Raw genomic sequence first — 18706 nt, forward strand, 5'->3', positions numbered from 1 at the left:
TGTCCCCTGCATCGGCAGGCGGACTCTCAACCACTGCGCCACCAGGGAAGCCCTAAGCAGGCCTCTTTATGGTGAGAAGTCTCAAGACCTTTAGTGTGGACTAATGAGTACTCTGGAACTCCGAGAGGAGAATAAGGCACTCAGCGTTTCCCCCTGTCCACAGTGCATCTCCAGGGTCCTGGGGAGCTCGCCTCGTGGACTTCTTAGAGATAGGCAGGATAAGGGACTCTGCATTTGATTCTTCTGATGCCATCTCTGACAACGTGAGTGACAGCAGATTGATGTTGCACGGGGAGATCTGGTGGGGCAGCAAAGAGCCGAAGATGTTGAGGCTCAAGTTGAAAAAGCAGGAAGTTATCTGCAATCCGGATGAGGCAGCAAAGGCACAAGGATTAAAGTGGAAACTCTCAGACAAAATGGTGTGGAAAGAACTCTGATCCTTTCTCCAGGATGGCAGGGGGAGAGGACTTGATTGTTCCTACCTCAACAAAGATTAGCAATGTGTTCAAACTCACAGGAGTGGGCCCACTCCATCTGTAACCCACAGGCCAAGCACAGAGCCAGAGTACCATCAACCATATACTTCCACAGACCTTAGCTATTGTGGATACAGGGCTCATCATCAGCATTGTTTGTAAGCTGAAATGTAGTCCTCGAAAAATATATAGGATTATCCTTTCCCCAGATTTAAAAGTTTGCATTTAGGTAAAACTTTCCCTTTCCCTTGAAAGGTGTAGGGAAAATAAACTTCCATAGTAGTGATTGATGGTGGTGGTGATGTTTGTATGTGATGGAGAAGTGGGACTGGCCTCTCCTATTTTCCCCTTTTCTCTGCGTGGGGTTCTCTACGTTTCTTTTTCTTTGCAAATCTCACCTTTGACAGGGTGAAGGAACAGAGGAGGAACAAGAGAATAGTTTTCTCTTGCAGCATACATCCCTCCTGCTTCATCCTATCTTCTCTTACTTCTGACTCAGTCTTTCCACATTGACTGAAATATGCTGCTCCGACACAGTCTTCTGGATGTCCCTTGTCCCTTTCCATTTGGGGGGTTCCCACTGTGTACTTTGTCTTTACCAGAGAGATCAGAGCTTGCCTACTGGCTTTTCTAAATGTTGGGAGTACACAGCCATGGCTTTGTGGGACTGCACCTCCGCAGGGGAGCCTCGGTCACGGTCCGGGCTGGGGGTGGGGGAGTGTTCCCAGCTGCGACTGAGGAGCAGGTAGGGGATCTGCCAGAAGGCACCGGGTGAGGCCTGAATTCCCTGTGCGCATGAACCCTCCCAGTTGTCTTTAACCTTCTTAAAGCTGCCCTTGGTGATTATTTTAACCTGATTTTACCGGAATAAACATGTTCAAGGTGGAAGTTAGAGGTCAAGGCAAAGTCACACTCATTCTCCCTTTCCTCTGCGCGTTGCACTGATCTGGCCGCTCGGTGCAGCTCTACAGCGTGGAAGAGAAACTTTCCTAGTCTTGTTTGTTCCCATGTCCGCTGGAATTTAAAGTACAGAGCAATTATAAGTAACGGAGAGTCTCTACTTTCTGTATTTGAAGATTAGTCCTACAGCAGGTTTTTCCAGAACGACTTGATATGACCTAAGGAATGTTACCAGCACTGCCTAGGGACACTGTTCTATGCACAAGCAGGTCTCACTTGGGAGGATCATTTGCCCCAAAGCTGTGGAAAACCAGCAAGGGAAAGACAAGAGAATCCATCAGCATGTGATCTAAGTCTTGGTGGCTATTTACTGGATTCATAAGCCTAAATTACTGATAAAGAGGAGAGAAAATAGCAGAATTGTGAGGGGCCTTCATAGTTTGTGCTAAAGGGGAGAGGCACCTTGAGAAGGGTGAAGAAACAAAAACAACCCACGGGCATCAAGAGGATGAAATTCAGGAACCTCTGGCCGGTGCCGCTTAAATAAATCTGTCCTGGACCCTAAACTTGAGAATCTCCCATTGAGACCTGATAAATGTGCCACTTCATTTCTATGAGTTGTGTCTTCCATATGTGGCTAAACACTTCAACACTTCAGACCACATCCTTTCTGATTTCAGAATTTTTCCGAACAAAGTGGGTATGAAAACCTGAAATCTTGGATGTAAGAAAAAAACATCCGTGGACTGACCAAGCAAAATGTTGAGCTGCCCGAGGCTGCAGAGCAGGGAGACAATATAGGCATTTACAGTCCGGGCCTTCTGGAATCCTCGTTGAGAAGTGCTGGATGAAGTCTCCACAGAGGGCTGCCTGTCTCCCGGCTCCTGCCCAAGCTGCTTCCTCTTTCAGACATCACACATCGCCGGCGACAAACAGAGAGCTTCTTTCTTTCCCCGAGTGGGAAAAATAGTCTCAAATTTTCTGATGTGTATGAAAGGGGGGGTATTTTTTACTTTTTATTTTTTACCCTCATTAAATATTTTGAAATCAATCTGCATTCACTGCCCCCTTCCTCCACCCCATTCCTCACGCCTTTCTCAGTGGCACATAATTTTTAGGTCTAGAATACTTTCAAAACCCATAAAGAACGAACTTCCACTAGCCAATTGGTTTTCCATCATACATGTCACATACATAAACAACATATGTGGCACTATCCCACATAACACAATTAAAAGATGTAAATACAGGGTCTTTCAGATAAATCAACAGCACAAATAAATACACTATCAAATGTTTTACATATGTGCATCTTTAAAATTATAAACATGCACATCTGTTTAAGTTGTATATATGCAAAGTTGACACACAAGTAAAAGTTGGTGATACTATTTCTCTATCCAAACTGTTAGAAAAATGTCCATGTATGTGTGAGCAGAAGAATTAGGCACAGTCTAAAAACAATATATATTTCCAACATACATTTTTATATAAAATGAAATTATATACCCATCTAACTTGGCATTTGCATTCACCTCCTTCGTGAGCAATATGTTGAAAGGATGGTTTTATTATTTATATGGTGCCTGCTGGAACCTGCTAAGGGTAAGTATGACTGAGGGATTAAGGTAAAACCAGACCTGTGATAGAAGCTCAGACCTCACCCTCATCTGGGATAGCTCTGTGAAGTGGGCAGGGATGCAACAGTAAAATGAGGTGAGTGGTGATTCAGTGACACCAAAGGGTGCCTCTGCCTATAAGTATTAGTACATCTACACAGGCCACCGAGAGCTGCCAGTCACACTGGTGTCATTCACATGGCAGCTGGGGGGCGGGCAGAGGCCAACTTTCTGTCAGGCAGCTCAGTGCATAAGCTCAGAACCTGGGTGCAGCAGGGAGACGTTCTAATGCTCACACCTACTCCTTTAAAGTTGACATATTCTGTGGGTGCCAGTTTCTATCATACTGCAAAATAATTAGCACTGAAAAACACACTTTTTTAATGTTTGAAGAAGTCGGGATTTGGTAACTGTTCTAAACAAAAAACAATCACAAACACATAGGTAATTGGGGTCCCCAAATGCAAAATGACCTCATGTGCAAGAGGGAAGTGATATCATGGATCCTGATCCCTTGATGCAAATATCCAAACCCTCTCAGGTCCAACATTCACAACCTGAGGCCCAGATACATTGGATCTCTCTCTCACTCTTCAATGAAGGGAGAAAATCCAGCCAATGTACATTATCTCAGAGTCATGGGATGTCCCCTGGTGGTGGGCCATGTAGTGGCCTCTTGGTCTGTAATACCCAGAGGGGCTACAATTTGCTCAAAAAACTGGTTAGTGACAGAGCAAGATCTAGAATCTGGGTCTAGTCCAGCAACCTTTTTTTAAAATTAATACTTTTTTTCCAAGTAGTTTTAGGTTTACAGAAAAAATTGAGTGAAAAGTGCAAAGAGTTCCCATATGCATTCTCTTCTATCCACCCCAATTTCCCCTATTTTTTTTACCATGTTGCATTAGTGTAGTACATTTGTTGCAGCTAATGAGCCAACATTGATATATTATTATTAACTAATGTCCACAGTTTATATTATGGTTCACTCTTTGTGTTGTACATTATATGGGTTTTGACAAATGTAAAATGACGTGTAGCCACCATTATAGTATTACAAAGAATAGTTTCATTGCCCTAAAGTCCCCTTGTGCTCCACCTACTCATTCCCCCCCACAGCCTGTCTCCAAACCCCTGGCAATCACTGACCTTTTCCTGTCTCCATAGTTTTGCCTTTTCCAGAATCTCATATAGTCGAATCATACAGCACGTAGCCTTTTTAGATTGACTTCTTTCACTTAGCAATATGTATTTAAGGGTCCTCCATTTCTTTTGGTGACTTGATAGTTCATTTCATTTTACTGCTGAATAACATTCCATTATTTAGATGTACTAGTTTGTTTATCCATTTACTTATTGAAGGATATCTTGGTTGCTTGCAAGTTTTGGCTGTTATGAATAAAGCTGTCCTATCGGTAACCTTTTTGACTATAGCACATTTCTTCCATATAGACTCAACATCAAACGTCAAGACTTTGCAAGATCTATTCCTAAAAGTTATTGCATCTGGCAATGTTTGAGCCCAATCAGACCTTTCCAGTAGTACCTGCCCTGTGCAAACTCTGTACTTCCAAGAGACCCCTCTATTCCATCTCTGAACGACCCTAAATATAACATACCCATTCCAATGTCTGTTCTCTTATTCCCATCTCTTTATTCTATTTAGAATTTTTTCTTCCCTCCAATCTGACAATCTGAATCTTATTCACCCTTCCAGTCCCCTTCACATCCTAACTTTTCAATGAAATATCCCCTCAACATTGAGAAAAGAGCAGTCAGACAGATGTGGTTTGGATCCTAGCTCTTCTACCTTACTAGCTCTGTGCCCTTAGGCAAGTTACTTCTTGCGGTTCAGTTTTCCTATCTGTAAAATGGATTGACTACTATTAACATTTCAGGTTCTATATAAAGTGCTCGGAATACTTCCTGACACCTCAATAAATGATGATGCCCTCCTTCTCCTCTTATCACTGTCATCATCACTGCCAAGTCCAGAAATGATTTCTCCTTCTTCTGGATTCGCATAGCTGCCTGTGTGTGTCCATGTCACATCTCCAAGCTAGAGTGTGTGTGGAGGTGGGTGGGGTGGGGGGTGGGGTGGGGGGTGGGGCGGAGGGAGTGCTTAACCCTTTGGAGCCAGGCAAGGTTTCTGAATTGCATTCTTTTTGATATTAAATTGATGAGTTTAAACAGCAACAACTCCTGTGTTTATGGAATCCTGTCCCATCTAACCTCTTTGTGTCTGTGTGGGGTGTGCAAACATACCTAAACATCCATTTTTGCTGGGGTTTCAGCAGGATGGTCTCGTTGGGTACCCAAACATTCCTGAAAGAGTAAGAGAATGTAAGTCTCAGTGGGGAGGTATGGGAGTTTGTGGCTAGTGTGCTCTTATGCTTTTCTCTCCATCACTCGTGGCTAAGGATTCCATTGGAGGATAATCCAGACTCTCTGGTCTTCTCTTGTTGGTGTCCTATCCCTAATTCATGCTAAAGCTGGGGAGGGGACTGAGATGAGAGCCCAGCTTTGAACCCACAATGATGAAAGTTTTATTGGGGGTGAGAAAGTTATAATGAGTAGGAAAATTAGAAAAACAAATAACTTGTATTTAAGTGGCCCCTTACCAACCTGATGACATCTGAGCGTACTACATGTAGAAATAATGCAACATTATTTATGTACATATTCCATAGACTTGTGGGATTCGGTACCTCTAGAAAATCATCAACTCTGCTGTGCAGGCCACGTAATCGGTCTTAAGGTCTTATATTATGGATCAGCAAACATTTTCTGTGAAGGGCCAGAGACTAAATATTTTAGGCTTTGGGGGCCATATAGTCAGTTGCAACTACTCTGTTGCCATATTGCAAAAGCAGCTATGGACAATTTGTAAACAAATGGTAAACAAATGGGCAGAGCTGGTGTGCGCTGAAATGTAAATTTCATATAATTTTCATGTCACAAAATATTCTTCTTTTTTCATCAACCATTAAAAAAAAATGTAAAAACCAGTTGTCTGTACAAAATGAGATGGCAGCCCTATTAGGCTGTATTTTGCTGACCCCTGCTTTGTAAAATCACAGAGAAAACTGGCTTAGTCAGAATTGGCGTGACTCAGGCCCAGCTCTTTGATGGGGTGAAGATGATGAAAGAGGAATTTGGTAGCCCTTTGTCTCATTGCTTTCAATCTGAGCCTAAATCCATAGATCTACCAAATCACCTCATGTTAAGTTGGTCAAGTCAGTGAAGTATTTCTCAGCCTCGGCACTATTGACATTTTGGGCCAGATAATTCTTTGTGTGGGGGTGTGTGTGAGTGGGGGGTGCCCTGAGCATTGTAGGATGTTTAGCTGCATCACTGACCTCCACACACTGGATGCCAGAGGTACCCCTCTCCTACTCCAGTTGTGACAACCAAAACCATCTTCAGACATTTTCAATGTCCCTTGGGGGCCAAGTCAACCCCAGCTGAGAACCACTGAGTTAGTGAAACGGCCAGAGTGACAGAAAATTCGGTAAACCCTTAACAACCAACTAACTGGCACAGAGAAGAAGTGTGTGTGTGTGTGTGAGTGTGTGTGTGTGAGTGTGAGTGTGTGTGTGTGTGTGTGTGTGCGTGTGTGTGTGTGTGTGTATGTGTCTGGACAGGGCAGTCTTCCTGAGTTTCCCATGGAGGAGGGAGAAGAATAGTTTGCCTTCTCAAAGACAAAAGTGTAATCACAAAAAATGCTTCCCCTGAAGGCGGCACAACCTCGGGACAGACGACCCCGAGGTCCCATAGTTTAGCAAAGCACTTTCATTATCAGGTAATCAAGTCAGGCTCCACAGCAAATAAACAGGGCTCTGGGATTTTAATAAGGCCTTTATTGCATGATCACTCTTTAAATGGCAATTTTAAAAGTCTTCCGTTTTTAGTGGGGAAAAATACCTCCTCCTTTCAGTGGAAAAGTAACCTCAGCAAGAATGGAATCATTCCAGTTTTTAACCAGGAGAAAAAAAAGATAGAGGAAAAAAAAAAGTAGAGAAAAAACAGAGGATCTTTCCTAGGAGGTGGTGGCGAGTGTTTAAATTCAAAGGAAAGTTTGCATGAACGGATTTAACCTGGGCTTCCAGTCAGAAAATGCTGACTGAGAACTGCTATGGTGTGGAGAGTGGTCACTGCTCAGGGTCTGGCCCCTGGTGTATTATCAAGAGAAATATCCGTGATAGATGTTGTATTAAGAACTTGTTGCTTAAACAAACAAGAAAACAGACAAAAAAGCACAGGCTGAATGAAACATTTGGCATGGTTTTTTACTTTACGGGACACCATCCTGCACTGGTTCTTTACCATTTCCGGTAAAACTGCCATAGCAGCGTTAGTTTTGCCATTGAAACAAGTAGATGCTTTGTTGGCACTGCCTTTTGCATTTCTACTGGGGCAGCTGTGGCTAGGAAAAAAGTCAACTTTCAGCTGTTTGCCAAGAGCCTCCCCAACTCACCACCTCCCATCCAAAATTCAAAAGAAAACAAAAATAATCCAAAAGCCCTTTGATCCTGTGGAGGAAGTTAACTGAAATTACCCAGGTGGGTTACTGCTCTTCCTTCACTCATTTGCCACAAATCAGTTTGTTTTTATTTGCCTCAAAGCTCCCATTAAATAAAATTTGTCTTGTAGTACACAGATCATTTCCCATGACTAAAATGCAGATTTGTCTCCTTTTCCTAGTAAAGAATCTGAGTTATGTTTCTTTTCAACAAATCCCTATTCCCCAACCCATATTATACATTTCACCATGTTTTGTCTGCTTGTCTTCTGATTCCAGCTGTGTCACTTTTGTTATCATGCTTTTGTGTCTCTGGACAAACATCGTAGGGTAGCAGCAAGGCAAGGATGCCTCCGGTACACTATTAACCCACACTCGATTCTTTCGAGCCAGCATCCTAACCAATGACCTACACCCTCTCACTGTTGACAGGAGCGTTTTTTTTCCTAAGGCATATTTTAGTCTTGATTGACCATCAACCATATGGCACGATTGTCCTGTGGGTAAGTTTATTATTAACAGCTCACAGCTGGAGTTACAATAACTACACATGGCTGTGACATTGCACTAATTGACCAAGACACGTCTGAGAACAAGATGCAGAAAGTGGCCCTTGCAAATTACTTCAAGCAGAAATGGAGAGCTTAGTGGGAAACACCGGTTTCAGATTAGAGGTTTCTATGTTAAGACCAAATTGGTGTGGGGAGAGAGGCTGGCTAGAGGAAAGGGGAAAGAAAGAGGAGGTATATGAGTCATGCAAAGGCATTCTTCTTAGCCTGCATTGGGTCTTTATTGAAATGAATTATTTAAAGCAGATTCCTGTTAATGAGAAAGAAGCAACCACACTTACAGTGCCATTAATCCTGAATTTTTAAGTGCTCAGACAATTAAATCACTAAATCCATTGGGTACCTTCTGTCCATATTTCCCTGTCTAGTCCCACTGTCACAGGCGAGGCTAAGCAAGGTTTGAGAACAGCGTGTGCTGTGTTAGCTACATCACTTAGCATTAAAGTTGAGGAAGCCGAGTTTGGAGGGAGCCTGAGTGTTGTCCGCACGAGCGAGCGGGGTGATGAGGGGCAGGGACACTGGCCAGGGGTTGTGCATGAGTTAACAGGCTACCACGGGATCCTCTGGGGAAGGCTCCTGGAAATTCTGGAATGTGAATAAGCTGTCTGTGCATCTCTCAGTAAATTTCTTTCTCAGATGTTTCCAGCCAGCGCTACTCGATTGAGAAACGACTGGGGGAGAAGAGGGGAGAAAGCCAATAAGCTCAGTGTCTTATAAATCAGCAATGTGGAGCCGAACTGGAACTGTCAAACTGTGGAAAAACCTGCTGCCGTGTGAGCTTGTGAGTCTTTTCCAAAACAAAATCTAACCCTTGCCTTGCTCTCTAGATGGGAGAGGGCTTAATTCAAGTTCATGGAGGAGTGAGGAGTGCAAGAAGAAATATGGTTTGCTAAGGAAATAAAAAAGAATCAACCCAAGGTAGTGCATATGCAACATGTTCCAAGTGCGATCTTGGCTCAGGCACAGAATTACAAGTGGGGTCATGGAGACTAGCTCAGAGCTGTCATTAGTAAATCACGCCAAGAGGTCCAATAATACTCTCTGCTTCAAAGGCAAACTGACCAAATAGCCCTGTAGTCTACCAATGGCATCATCCCCATTTTATGGATGAGGAAACTAAGGCACAGGAGAGGTAAGTACCTTGCCTGGGGTCATGTCCAGCACCAGAATCCACGCTCCCAACCACTATATGGCACCCGTCTCTCTTTACAGACATCACAGACTCCAGGTTATAAACCCTGCTCTAGGCAGTAGGCAGGTCTCACCCTGACAGTTCACATTCTAAGAAAGTCCCGCTCTGCCATTCTGTGCCTCAAATGTATCCTGAGTCTGGAGTTGTGCCTATGTTGCTTAATCATTCCATACCTATACGGGTCTGAGATTATGTTAGTGCTTTTTTCCCCACGTCTTTATACCAGTTGCTGAAAAACAGCTTTAAATTTGGAAACCCAGGCTTTTGGAGGCTCCAGTTAGGTTTCCAATGGCAATTGTAAGTCTGCCAGATTGCACTGTCCCCGACATGTGGAGGCGTGAGGGTCAACCCCTTGTGCACCAGGCCTGAAGTTCAGTTACTGTTGCTGGGGAAACCATAGTTGAATTTCCTGAATTATACACAGTGCAATAGAATGTTGAATAACCACATTTCTTTGCCTTCTAGGCCCTGTGGCATCTGTTGTTCAGCTCACAAAGCGTTTATTGACTGAAAGAGGGGTTTGTTGATCCAGAAAGCTGCGATGGGCACAGGAGGCGGTGAGGAGCTTGCGGACTCCTGTGTGGGGCTGAGATTTCTCATCCAGTTCAGCAGTCTCCAGCCAAATGGCCTGGCACAGGAAAACCCGAGAATACGGCTGAGACTCTCGCGTGAAATTGATCCTTTTCTCCCCTGATACACTCACTTCTTGGCTTAGCGGGAGAGAGAGGCAGTGCAGGAAAGGGGTCATATGGAAAAGGAGAGGAAGCAGGAAGGAGGCAGAGGGGATGGGAAGGGAGAGACAAGTGGTAGAAGAGGGTTGCAAGGTCAAGGGCCACTCTGCACAGGAGAGGATGGCTGGGGACAGGGTGTGGCTTGGAGGATGGCTACAGAGGTGAAGGAGACACATTCCAGCCCTCCAGGGGTTAACTGCCTAGCTGGGGCTCTAGATACTTAAACATATTATCAAAGGTCTACAAGCAAAGAACTGGGGGAATCAGAGGAAGGGTCCCTTAGGTCTGATGAGCAGGTTGGGAAAAGATCGTGCACTTGGTGGCATTTAAGATGGCCCTTAAAAGATGAGTAAGATTTCAGTGGGTGATCAGCTTCTTGAACTCAGGGAGCAGCATAAGTGAAAATACAGGTCAGGAGGGTGCAAAAACCTCCAACGGATGCTGGGGATCCCCTGAACTTGCCAGTCCAGCCATCAGCTTTCCCAAATCCTCACTGCTACGCTGAGTTGGCAAACGAACAAGTGACTTCTCTGGGGCAGAGAAACGCAGTGCAAAGGAGGGAGAAGGCAAGAGCATCGGCTTCAACCTCGGGGACGTGGAGGCCCAGAGCCCTCCCTTCAGACACGGTGCTCAGTCTGAGGGTCACAGGGTTTTGCAGCTTGAACTGAAGTCTAGGAGTGTCTTCTGTGAGAAATTAGTTTCTGTTGAGGCGTGGAAGCTCTGACCATCTGGTGTGGAGTGATTTCTTCCCTGGCCCTCGCTCCAGTTTGGCGTTTCAATAACAGGCACGGAGAGTCACACATCTAGAACCCTGTGACACCCCTCTTCTGATATCCCTTTGTATTCACCATTGGACTTTCCAAAGAATCTGCTTTGTCCACCTTGTTGGAGAGAGCATTTTAGACGTATTTTCTTCCAGAACTACAAGGTGAAAAGAAATGACTTTTTTCTTTTCCTTTCTATTTTAAAAGCTTTTTTAAAGGGACATTTCAAGCATTGTCAGAGAGTAGAGTATATGGCACGTGAATCCTCAGGCTCTCATCATCCAGCTGTATTAAAGTCTCATCTCTCCTCTCCCCAAGCAGAACTTCCTCAGCATCTCCATGGCCCATGGTCCCACCCCCTGGATTATTTTGAAGCAAATCCCAGAGATCGTATCATTTCATCCGTAAATACTTCCGTACTTATCTCAGTAAGACAAGGACTTTTAAAAATATGCCATTACAATCCCACTGTCATACCTGAAAATAACAATTCCTTAACAGAATCACTTTTTGGGTCAGTGCTAAAACTTTCCCAGTTGACTCATAAATGTTTATTTACTTATAAGCAGGACAAAGCCTCCACACTGCATTTGGTTACTGTGTCTCTTAAGCCTCTTGTAATCTGTAGGTTCCCCTTCACCTTTTCTCCTAGCAATTTGTTTGTTGAAGACACTAGGTTATTTCTGCTGTAGAGTTCACCACATTCTGGATTTTTCAACTCCTAATGAAATAAAAATAAATCTAGGCAATGATAATCAATGGCTGTGAACCCGCTTGGTGAAAGGCCAACAGGAAACTTTATAACAGATGAAAAGCCTGACGGGACCTGATGCCACCGATCCATCCCAACATCTCAGGATAACCTGGTGTTCATATCTCCTCCTATGGTAAATTCCTACCAAAATATTCTACTGGAGTCCCATTGAGCTCCCAGCTCTAACTACCAGTTAACAGAAAATACAAGGGACAGAAAAACATGAAAAACCACATGATAGCCTTTTCTGTTCTATTTTAATGCAGCAAACATTTATTTTAAATTTATTTGATTACTCTTATTGTCTGGCATTATACTGTGATGTTTTCCTCAAGGATTACTGAGGTATTAGGTATATTTATGCCACTAAATGGACTCTGATTTCCGTAACGTTTTTGTTCTTTTGCCTCTGCTTTGGGGAGATTTTAATCTACTTCCTAATAACCAGTGACGGTACTGTAACACCTTCTGTAGCCTCTACGATCTTCCTCCCTAATCTTCCTCCACCCTAGCCCCTCCCCACAAGGTTTTTTTCCATTTTACTGTGGATTTAAAAACCAAATATCAACTTTTTCAGAACTTACAAAAGAAAGATTCTAAGTGAGAGCTAGATAGAGTGCCTACTAGTAAATACATAAATAGCAATGACCAGACTTCTGCAATAATCATTGTTTTTCTGTTTTTTTGTTTTTATCTCTCTTTCCTAATTCTTGACTGCATTCTGTATAGCCCTGAAGTGTCTGAATAAATGAGATGTAACCCAGTGTTCGTACACTAATCGTATCAGATAGAAAGTTTGGTCACAACACCCATCAGTAAGCCATAGTGTGCACAGGAAAATGGCAAAAGTCCAAGGTGGAAAACTCTAAGACTGCACATAAACATGAAAGTTCGATAGGAATGTCACCTGGATTAGGTCACTAGGATAAGCCCATGTGACAGCCTTGCCGTTGACATTCTCTTCTCAAAATACCTTTCCCTTTGGATTCCATGACCTAACACTCTCCTCATTTTCTCCTACCTCTGGGGCTTCTCTTCAGTCATTTTCCTGGCTCATCTTCCTCCTCCCGGCTATTAAATATTGGAAAATTTCAAGGCTTGATCCACTGCCCTCTTCTCCTTCACATTCTACACCCTCCCTCTGTGATCTCGTCCACGCTTATGGTTTTAATTATTATCTATATGTTGATGACTCTCAAATTTATATCTCCAGCCTAGACTCTCCTCAGAGCTCCCAATCATAAATCCAGTTGCCTCTTCAACATCTCGACTTGGCCATCTCACAGTGCTTCAAACTCTGCATGTCCCAAAACTGAACTCATGGCTTCTCCCTCAAACTCCTTCCTCCTCCAGCCCCTCAATAAATAGCACCTCCATCCACAGATGAGTGAGCCAGACACTTGGCAGCCATCCCTGACACTTCCTTCCCCTTCCCTGCCATGTTCATTGGATCAGGAGGGGTCGCTGATTCTCACTTCCAACTCTGTTCATGTCTCTTCATCTTCACAGCTGCCACCATGGTCCAGGGTCTCAGAATCCCACTCCTCGATTATCTCCAGAGCCTTTCTATTCTCCCCATGTCCACTCTGTGTCCAATCCTTTCTTTGGTCAGTATTCTTTAAAAATAAACCAATCTGTTTATAACTGTATCAGTGTATACAACTATATCTTCCCAGTGCCTTTAGGATAAAGACTAAAATCCTTACCATGGCTTATAAGGATTATTATGCTACTGGCCCGTACCTCCTTCAGGAGCCTCATTTCATAACCCTCTTCCCCTTGTTCTCCGGGATCTAGCCATACTGGTCCAGGAGTTTGGGCCTCAGGACCTTTGTACATGCAGTTGCCTCTGGTAGGATTGCCCTCTTCTCTTCTCCTCTTTAACTAGCTAATTCCGATGTGTCTTTCTAAATTAAATTCTTTTAAAATGTCTCCTTTGGCTGCTGGTATGCCTCCCCAATGCCATATTCACAGTTCTTGTTCTTTATGATTGAAATAACTTTACAGCTAAGGAAATTTAGGTCCAGAAATGTTATATAACTTGCTTGGCGATCATACATCCAGGTAGTGGCTGTGCTGAAACACACCCTGGAATTATCTCACTTTAATAATAGCTAGATCTGTTGTCAAGTATTAGAGCTCTGTGTCAAGTTCTGGTCCTAAATGATGTGTAGAAGCTGGAGTGAGTTGAGAGAAAAGGAACATGCTAATTAAAGGGAAGGCGAGTAAGACCTTTGAAGGAAGGTTAAAAGAGATGGAACTGTTTAGGATGAGGTAGGGACATGGGACGAAAAGGAGACTTAAAGTTTTCAAGTTGAGGAGGTTATTACAGTGGAGATGGCAATAAAAATATTTTTTTGAATGACAAAAAAGACAGGGTACAAAAGGCATGTTTGGTCTTATATCTCCTTAGGGATGAGACATTTTAGCTGGAAAGGGTTTGGTTTGACCAAAGAAAAGGTGATTAAAAATTTGAACAAAATATAGTTAGTCCTGAGTTGGTGTGTAAGTGGTTAAAAGCAGGATCAGTAACTCATCTAACTTCCGTGGTGGTTTCAGTGTTGACTTACCTTAGGCAGGAAGCTGGCTGGGCCAGCTGACCTCATGAGGTTGTTTGGAATGAATGAAGGAAAGAGTGGATGTGAAGGTGAGCACTGCCATCGGTCTCAGGCTAGATGGTGCTCCTACCCCGCCTGGTGTGGAAAGAGAAATACTGAGTGGCATGCGTCCCCAAGACCTCATCAGCTGATCATGCTCAGTTGGCCTTATCTGGTTCCCAGGTGTTTCCATTCATCTCTGATAAACTGTCAGCCAAGAGTCAGCTTTGGAGTGGGAGGTGGGGGAATGAGTGGAGGGGAGGGTAACACCCCAGATGTTTTCCGAGAAGATGGGAGAAAGTTATTCCACAGTACTAATGCATTTCGTCATCCTCTCTGCCTGCAGATGTTAAATTTGGGAATACTTCCAGGTTCCCTTTTCTCCCTTAAAATAAAATTAGTTGTGTATTTAAAACACCAGGACCCAATCATCCCCAGGGATATATCTCTTTTGCATATGGATGAAGCTTTGGGGGTTTAAGAGGATTCTAAGTTTTACTGGCCGTATTTCTTCCCATCTAACCAGTCCTGTGGGCTTTCTCCTTTGGAAATCAGGAAAAATGATAATAAGCAGAGGTGGCATATACTGAATGCCTACTATGTGCCATATAAAGTCAAATCTCCATGGCAACATCATCAGGGCTGGATGAAATGCCATTTTACAGATGGGGAAGGCACCCCAAAATGGTTGTTTCCCCAAGTTCACAAAACTACCAAGTAGCAGAACCTGTTCCAACCCAGGACTGTGTGACTTCAAATAATAATTGCAACCATCTTTAGAGCTTTTTTATGTGCCAGTCATTCATTAAAGCCTATGGAGTAGGTACTATTAGGTCCATTTTGCAGGTGAGGAAACCAAGGCATAGAGACATCCAGCAGCCTGCCCCAGCTCACACTGCTAGTAGGTGGCAGAGTAGACAGCCAGGCAAACAGCGTGGCTACGACCCTGTGCTGATTGTCACCCCCTTTCTACACTCTAGAGAGCTGGGGTTGGCTGGATGCATTTTCTTTTTCTCAGAGTAGCTGATCTGAGCTTTCAAGGTAGAAACTTCTCTTGCCTGTGTTGTTTTATCTTTCCGTTGATCTTCTGTAGTTTGAGCAGCTTCAGGCTCCCCACTCTGTGAGAGCCTTTGCATGCCAAGCCATTGGTTACAGGTGGCAAGGTTGTGGCTCCAGTTCAAGTCTCTCCCCAGGAGTTGGATGTTCCAGAAAGGACACTCTGTTCTGTGGGGCTGTCTCTCTGGCGCAGGCTTTGATCTGGGAAAGGATGAGCCACGCTGCAGAGCCGAAGCCGTCTCCCTGCCTTGTTTACGTGAGAGACCTTCCAGGACTCTGTCTGCTTTTGGGGTGGAAGTGCCCTGCCAAGAACTCCAGCTCTCCAGGCTGGCTGTGCAGCCAACACACCTCCTGCCTTTTCAACGATTTCTCTGTCCTGGATAGAGAGCAGTGTCTCATAACAGTTTGGAGACTACAAAAGTTTCCCTGGCAGGATGAATGATGGACTCGGCAGCATGTTCTTGCTTTTTGGAGTTGCCCTCCAATTTTTCCAGGCTTGATTCTGTAAATCATTTCATCTTGTACAAATACTGGGCTGTGAGTACACATGATCTCAAAGGCGAGGGTTATTTGAAACTGCATTTAAGTATCTACCCTCCTTTCAACAGATTAATGTAGCTTAAATTTTTGAATAAAAATTTTCTTCTGTGTGTGCCAGTGCACAGGTAGTTCTGGGGTCTTTGAGAGGAAGTAGAATATGCTTCTACTCTAGGAGGCTTTGGAAAAAGGGATTTGTCTATGCATTGACAACTCATTTATCATCAAAAGCATTTAAAGCCCTACTCTATGCAAGTACTCACAAGGCGGAATGGGGTAAAGGGGAGGGATGAAATGGGGAAAACTCTGAAGTGTTTTTTTTTTTGTTTGTTTGTTTTGTTTTTTTTTTTTTGTGGTATGCGGGCCTCCCTCTGTTGTGGCCTCTCCCGCTGCGGAGCACAGGCTCCGGACGCGCAGGCTCAGTGGCCATGGCTCACGGGCCCAGCCGCTCCGCGGCATGTGGGATCCTCCCAGACCGGGGCGCGAACCCGGTTCCCCTGCATCGGCAGGCGGACGCGCAACCACTGCGCCACCAGGGAAGCCCGTGAAGTGTTTTAAAAGAGATGTGTAAGCCTGAAAATGTCATTTAGAATATCCTCTTGCTTTCTGTCTTTTCAAGAAGGTGGAAATCTATTGTGGTTTTCAAGATAGATTAAGGTTAAATAACTCACAGATTTGGAAGAGTATTTTGGGTAACTCTCTGATGTATTTCATGTCACAGTTTATGCTCATTTGCCCTTATTCCAAAAAGGAAAGAGAATTGGTTGAAGGCAGATTGTGACAGAGAAGGTCCAACAACCACAAGTTGTAAATGTTCTATCAGAGAAAGAGTCTTTGACATCTCTGCTCTTCTTCAACCTGTTGATTAAACAGTTGCTCAAATGCAGTGACCACACATTTTTGAAATGAGCATTCTTGAATGCTGAATGTTAGAAGTTACCTTGCTACTTTCTGGAGTGAAGACAGAAGTGCCTACCTTTTAACAGTACTTAGAGTGGAAGGCCTAACTTGTTTTTCAGAGTTAGAGCACATGCAATTCAGTGTGACCCAATGAGTTTAACAAAAAATGTAACAAAATATTGTTTAAACTTAAAAAAAATTTTTTTTAAGATGGGTAACTCTTTCCATCAAGCTACACCCAGCTGACAGAATTTTATCAGTTGTTTAGTAAACTTATAATGATGAAAGCCTATCACAAGGTGCTATAAGCTGATTAGCTTGGGAGGGAGAGAAGAAGACCTAGAACTTTCTATATGTTAAGCCTTATAAAATGTTATTTCATTTAAATCTCACAGAATTTTCTCCTTTTCACATGTTAGGAAACGGAGGCTTAGAGATGTGACTAAACATTTCCAAGGCACAACTAACTTGTAATGGAATCATGGCTTTCAAACTCTGAAACTAAGGCTCGTTCAACTCACCAGGCTACTTCTCTTACTACCTAGGAGCACTAATCATGGAGGGCTTCCCATCCGCCTCTTGGCAACAGCTCTAAGGATTTAAGACAAAGCTGCCTCCTGACCAAGGCAATGATGTCACATCTAGGAGGGGAAGTTAACTGGGTCTTGAATTAGGCTACCTGGACTAGGACTCCAGCTCTGCTGTTCACTAGCTGTATGTCTTGGGACAAATTACTGAGACTCTTTGTATCTCACTTTCCTAATTCCTTAATAAAGGGGATAACACTCATGCCCAACTCATAGGGTTTCATGAATACTAAATGAAATAGAAAGTGTTTGCCCAGTGCCTGGAAAAAAAAAAATTCAACATGTGTATACATTTTCTCATTCTACTTGGAGCTTACACTATGTTTGTTTAGTTATTAATTTCTTTAGCATACAACCTGCCAGAATAAAACATGGAGATTCTTATGAAAGGCAAAAGTGAACACCTGTGAGCATGATTAGATACACCAAAGAAGATATGGATAATCTTAAAGAGCATCATGAAATGGCTGACCATATTTCTTTTTTAAACAAAATAGAGGTGCAAAATTAAGAAGTGAGACTAGAACAAAGGTGAACATTATAAGCAATTGCTGTGAAGCCCAGATACCTGTTAGTAACCAGTTACCCAAGAGCTACTAAGGAGAAGGAACCAGACTAAGGCAATGTGTCTTTGTTATAGTTAATTCCATCACTGCCATTGCTACCAGCACATTTTTTTTTAAAGGGATTTTAAAAAAAGACTCAATTCTACAAAAAATTGAGTGTCGTATAGCCCCAAAAGTGAGATATGAAACACTGCCCTAAGCCAGAAAAAATAAGTTAGCCATCTTATCAGAGTATTCTTTAATAAAGAATTAAGTAATTTTTTGCTGATTATTATTATTATTATTTACATTGAACATTTTGAATTTTCCATTTTGTGAAGGATTTAAAGTCTTTTGCCAAGAGCAATGAGAATTGTGGGAAGAAAAAAGTCAACAACACACCCCCTTTGTATAAATTCCATTAATTTCTATGCAATCAGAACACACATTAGCTGCCCTTGTACCAACAGAAAGCATGCTGATGGACAGACTCCATCCTGGGTATGTCAAAATCGGACCTTTTCCAAACAACTCAGACAATTTAAAATTTCTCCTTGAAACAGAAGCTTATGTTTTTCTCCTAGATATTCCTTTAGGGGGTTTGGCTTCAGACTCTACTCACTCCACAAGCCTGCATCTCAGGGGTATGTTATTGAGCATTTCGCCTTCAGTGGTGATCTCATCCCTCCCTGGTACAGGGAGGAGGAAGGGAGGGATTAATGATAATATAGGTCAGCCCTTCTCCATCTCCACTGGGGCCATGTTGTCTTGGTTTTGTTTCCCCCAAATTAAGATTTCTGCATAAAACCCCCGTGTCTGTGCTTGGCTGGCAGTTTTATGGCTGACCAAATTGTGCACTGGCCGGGGTTCTGGTTGGCTGAATGTTTACACAGGCTGTTAATCAGATGGGGAGAGGGGAATGGATGTGGGGACTGTCTGTGAGCTGGAGCGGTCCTGTTT

General features: G+C 43.3%; 1 long non-coding RNA gene across 1 annotated transcript in view; it reads left to right on the forward strand.

Annotated features, from left to right (window-relative positions):
• The window catches only part of LOC129392135 (uncharacterized), a 15969-nt gene extending 7190 nt beyond the window's left edge, over nt 1–8779 (forward strand). The window contains exon 3 of the long non-coding RNA XR_008617399.1: nt 8720–8779. This is a non-coding gene — a long non-coding RNA (uncharacterized lncRNA). The remainder of the gene's footprint in view (nt 1–8719) is intronic.
• The last annotated feature ends 9927 nt before the right edge of the window (nt 8780–18706 follow it).

The sequence above is a fragment of the Physeter macrocephalus genome, chromosome 5 (assembly GCF_002837175.3).
Source record: "Physeter macrocephalus isolate SW-GA chromosome 5, ASM283717v5, whole genome shotgun sequence".
Classification (NCBI taxonomy): Eukaryota; Metazoa; Chordata; class Mammalia; order Artiodactyla; family Physeteridae; genus Physeter; species Physeter macrocephalus.